Source organism: Coenobita brevimanus, chromosome 26, assembly GCF_032717465.1.
Source record: "Coenobita brevimanus isolate Jiangsu-jjx chromosome 26, ASM3271746v2, whole genome shotgun sequence".
Taxonomy (NCBI): domain Eukaryota; kingdom Metazoa; phylum Arthropoda; class Malacostraca; order Decapoda; family Coenobitidae; genus Coenobita; species Coenobita brevimanus.
This window is the reverse complement of record NC_136979.1, coordinates 48,794,650-48,800,714: the sequence shown is the minus strand read 5'-3', so window position 1 is coordinate 48,800,714 and position 6,065 is coordinate 48,794,650.

Sequence of the window (6,065 nt, the reverse complement as noted above, 5' to 3'; positions counted from 1 at the left end):
ACTTTATTACAATTTTATTACAATTTCCTCATTTTGCACTGCACAAAAATAGCTTTCAGTAGCTCGCATGCCCAATAGCTATATCGCCCAAACATTGCTTTAAACAACTCGCACTCCCCTCGGTTTTGGAATATCAATTAACACAAGTTCGTATACTAACGAAAACAGTATCTTATCAGCTGGACATGGTTATTATAAATTCATCTTACACGGCATACATACAGCTTTCAATCATTTCTAGTATCCTTACTTTTGAAGTCTTCATTATCATAGCTCCATAGTTTTATCGTACCTTAATATGAAGGTAAGGTCAGTTCCTGGACAGATTTATACCAAGAACTAATGTTTAACTATTTCAGTCTTGGCAAAACCAATGACATACCATCACCCTGGGGAGAGAGGGAAAGAATATTTCCCCAGTATCCCTGTTTGTCGCAAAAGGTGACTTAAAAGGGCCTTTCTGTCTCCAGTCATTCTCTCTTTCCTGTCATGTTTTGTTTTTCTGCCCTACCTCTCTGGATATTTCCGCGTCTCTTCCTGCCTTTATTTTCCCTCTACTCCTCCAGTGCCATATAGCCATATTATGGCTTGGAGTTGATTCTTCATTACTCCTTCCTTCATACCATCCAAAGAAAGAAGTAACACATGTACGGTAGCTGCCAATTTTTCCAACTCCACGTTCCATTAATAAAATAAATAAACAAATGAGCTCGACACGTAAATAAAAAATAAATAAATATGGTAAAACAAAATATAACTAATCACTCGTTCTTACAGTCACTTGATCATCATCTTTTAACCATCTCGGAAAAAAGGAGCGGGGGGCACAAAAAACAAACACCCATCAATATTCCTCAAATTCAAAAACCTAAACTGTTCGCTTTTCTTTTCACTTCACCTTTTTTCTTTTATCGGACACTATAACTTCTTTCATCTGGCCTTGAGTGACACACTTCCTCGTCACGTCATCGGTAAATATTTGGAGCTCTTGCTTTTTTTCTTTTCTTTAGTCGTCTGTTGTTCTTTTGTTTACCTCGTGAGACAAAAAAAGGTGACGCACACAAACACAACTTTCTTGCCTGTGTGTGTGTGTGTGTGTGTGTGTGTGTGTGTGTGTGTGTGTGTGTGTGTGTGTGTGTGTGTGTGTGTTCGCCGTCTTACGTATCAATAAACGAATACTTCCTTTTCTCGAGAAGATCCTAAGGGATTGGATATTGGGGACCGATTCTCTCTCTCTCTCTCTCTCTCTCTCTCTCTCTCTCTCTCTCTTTCTGTGTGTGTGTGTGTGTGTGTGTGTGTGTGTGTGTGTGTGTGTGTGTGTGTGTGTGTGTGTGTGTGTGAACTTCACCTAGCATGCTCTACTGTTCAAGAAAAGTTCAAGATCATTTTCTGTAATTTTTCAGGCCACTCAAACTTCTTCGTCCATTGACATAACATTTTTCATTTTATTACGGCTAACGGTACATCATTTTTCTGAACGATAAAAAAAGAAATCAATCATTCTGAAGGATTTTTATGTAAACTGGACTAGAATTTAATGCATTTAGAGTGAGTGATGCAGCTGGCTAAAGGTACTGTGAAAAAAATAGATCGATAGATAGATAGATAGATACAGAGGTAAACAGACGGATAGACAGATGAAGACAGACTGGTTGAGAGAGAGAGAGAGGGGGGGGAGATGCGGGGGAGGGGGGGAGAGAGAGAGACAGGGGGGAGAGGAAGCTGAAAAAAATATAGGCTGATTCACAGATAGAAGTAAAGGTAGCGGTAAAGGTAATTAGAGAGAGAGAGAGAGAGAGAGAGAGAGAGAGAAGGGGGGGAGACTATGAAAAAATATAGATTAATTCATAGACATGTGAAGGTAGTGTTCTGGTAACGCAGTGAGAGAGAGAGAGAGAGAGAGAGAGAGCCAACAGAGGATGAGATGTAACTCCTTGTGAGGCCAAAACCAGACTGATTCAATGTGTCTGTCTGGACCCCTGCCACACCCCTCACCTTGCCTGTCCTCTCTCTCTCTCTCTCTCTCTCTCTCTCTCATATCTCACATTCTTCGAAACCACTTTCCTCATTCTTTCCCCCCCTCCCCCCCTCCCTATCTTTTAAATTTCTCCCTCCCTCCTTTTTCATTTCCTTCTTATCCCCCCCCCCTCTCTCTCTCAAACCCATAAGTCAAGGATAAACACAGGAAACACATCAAGGAAAATATCGCGCCTCGTAGGGAAATACTTCTCTATACTCCTTTCACCTTAACTTGACCCAAATTTTCGTCCCTTTTCAGATTATTTCGCGTAACTGTGGCAAAGAAATAAAAATACTACGACCCTACAATCTTTCCACAGCACTTCTTCGTGACAAGCATCGTAATGTTTATTATTACTGCTCAGCCTTAAAGATGGAGAGATGATAAATTTAGGTCAGGACAGAATTAGATGAGTATATTTCCTACACACACACACACACACACACACACACACACACACACACACCACCTTTTAACACGCATTTCTTTGTCGTTTTTTTTAATGCAGGCAAAAACTTCTCGTCCTAAAGAGATTAACGAAGCCAATTCCATATCCAATCCTTTCATCTTTAAAAATTACCGGTATATATGTAAAAAAAAATGAAGTGGTATGGAGACAACGGAAAAAATAATAATAAAAGTGATCTAAATCCACCAGACCGAAAAATATCTTGTGAGAGGAAGAATGTCATAATCATCGAAAGGTTAACAGACGGAAAGCCAAGGCCGGGCATAAGAACTACTATAACAGGGGGAAATGTCACACCTTGAGACACACACACACACACACACACACACACACACACACACACACACACACACACACATACACAATTACAAGTTCACTACCATATATACACACATACACACGCTGAGACCCCCACGGAAAAGGGAAATACGAAATATTCCTGTCCTCTCGCCTGAAGATGTGACTACTCGAAAGCGCTCGGGATATTTCGTGTGTCTTTTTTCCTTGTGGATATCGGCAAATCTATGAACCACGCGTTATTGATTTATTTGCATACACTGATTTATACATACATACATACGTACACGCACGTACACAGACATGCCGGCAAATACGTGATGCGTGAAATGTCGGTCCTTGTATTAGCGATGACTCAGTTACACACACACACACACACACACACACACACACACAATCTATTACTAGGGCAATTGTGGAAGGACACAGTTACTCTCAGGCAAACACGCACTCACACTGTTACTGAGTAGGGACAAAAATACCTGGAGGTATTTTTGGTCCAGGTTACCACTCATATGACGCAGCTGTAGGTGACATAGATAGATAGATAGATAGATAAATAGATACATACATACATATATATATATTGTACATTCATATATACATACACTGCCAGACATTTGGATAATAAAGCAAAGACAGATCGATATATGCACTGAGACAGACAGACACACTCCGACAGGCAAATACATACAGAATGACAGATTTTGTGTGTGTGTGTGTGTGTGTGTGTGTGTGTGTGTGTGTGTGTGTGTGTGTGTGTGTGTGTGTGTGTGTGTGTGTGTGTGTGTGTGTGTGAGTCCATCAGTAATCGTGCTTCTTTGCTTCAGTAATTAAAAAGTAATTACTTGCGGAGAACGTGTGTGTGTGTGTGTGTGTGTGTGTGTGTGTGTGTGTGTGTGTGTGTGTTTGACTTGTTTGGAAGGCCAACATTATCATTACACACACACACACACACACACACACACACACACACACACACGGCGAGTGAAACCTAGTGAATCACTCAACACGCTCCAGTGAGATTGATGTGTGTTTGGTTCTGGCTTCACACACACACACACACACACACACACACACACACACACGCACACACACACACACACACACACAGGACAACTTGTGTAATACTTTGTGAAGGTCGCTATGGTGATTGCACACGCACATACATACATACATATACAAATGCACACATTTTTACACGCGCACATGAATGCAGACACAGTTTCCCTTCCACATATTCAGAATAAAGTTTGCATACATACATACATACAGACAGACAGACAGACAGACATATGCTTGTCTTCATTCACACATGAAGATATACTATACATACATACGCTTGTCTTAAAACACACACACACACACACACACACACACACACACACACACACACACACACACACACACACACACACACACACACACACACGAAGATATACATACAGATAATTCATATACAAGACACAAAGAAAAACAGACAGACATAGAGATAGGCTAGATGTGGCGGTAGATGGATAGATACTGTTGAAAGATAAAAAGATAATAAACAGATAAAACAGTGCCGGGGATGCAGATGGATAGAATATTACGAGTACAGACTGTGTGTGTGTGTGTGTGTGTGTGTGTGTGTGTGTGTGTGTGTGTGTGTGTGTGAATCTCTCTAACGCACATACACATTAAAAACCTTCATACACTTCTGCGAATATAGATTCTCTCTCTCTCTCTCTCTCTCTCTCTCTCTCTCTCTCAGTAATTATCCACAACACAATTCGCATCGAGTCGCATAAATCCTATAAGAATTCTAACGATATGTAACAACACCTTGCATTACTGTCATTCTTCACTTCGTTCTATCTCTAGGTTCTTGTTCACTTTTTCTAATTCTCCGTTCACTTCGTCATAATTTTGTTCACGTATTCTATATCTGATGAACTCGCTAAATTCACCAGTAATCACACAATCGATCGCATTTCATCTCAATTACATAACCCCGAGATAAATACAGCTTGGCCAACTTTCTCGCCAATTCGCCAGGGAGTAAGTTCGGCACCGCAAGAAACTCCAATACTCCTCGCTAAATACACTTTCAAAATTTTCATACACCACATTAATTGATGAATATGTATATAACCGAGCAGTGAAAGAGGAGTTAATAATTAATGACTGTTTCTTCAGTGTGTTTACTAGGTCGATGGAGTGAGTGGAGACGAGGACAAGAGAACGAACGTACACACACCCCGCTAGCTAAACGTACACTGAGGTGGATTGGGAGTGGAGGTGGTTTATATAGGGAAGGGGAAAGAAGGGAAGGGAGGGGGAAGGGGGAAAATTATGGTGGTATATGAGTGAGGTTGGGGGATTGTTTGAGGGTGTGAAAGTGACAGACAGACAGATAGATAGAAGGACTTGGTGGGGGATGAAGGTATGGAGACAAGAAAGCGATAAAAACGAAAAGAAAGAGAGATCAAGAAGACACAGGAATTTAAAGAAAAAAAAAGTAATTTTAATAAAGGGGAAGAGGAAACTGAAAAAACGGGAAAAGGGGTAGGGAGGGAAAGATGGAGAGGGGAATGGAAGGAAGGGGGAAAAGCAAGGAAGGAAAAGGGAAGGGGAAGAAGGTAGGAAGGAATGAAGGAAGGCAGGTGGAAGGATGGGAGGAAGAAGTAATGGAAGGATGGACAGAAGAACGTCGTGGATGAGAGAGAGAGAGAGAGAGAGAGAGAGAGAGAGAGAGAGAGAGAATAAATCGCCTAATAAAGAGGTGCTAGGGAACCTCTTGAGCTCACGACGATACATCACCGTCCGACGCATCACCATGGCAACGACTCAACGATTACCATGGCAACGGTGAAGGTAAACTTCAAATTAATATCCGAACCTTCCTTAAGAATTTCATCGTAAAATATGCCTTAATAAACTACTCCTTTACCATCATAAAAAAAAAAAATCTTCATATACTACGCTGTCAAAAAGTACGTAAAACTAGTAACTAGCCGAAATACTATTACCGTTGCTACACCTAAAGAAATAGCGTTCAATATTCACCATTTTCTTGGCTATTTTACAGGGACCACTTCTTCAATTTCTTCCTCGCGGTTTCATTTTCCCGCCATCTTTTCGAAATTCTTATACTGTACTCCCATTATTTGCCTATCATTTTTTTTTTTAGTGCTCTCGGCCATTCGTCTATGTATCTATTCCCGTGTTTGCCTTATTAAAATCTATCTATCTATAGCCTGATGCCTTAATCCCGTATGGGGTGGCCACAAACAAACC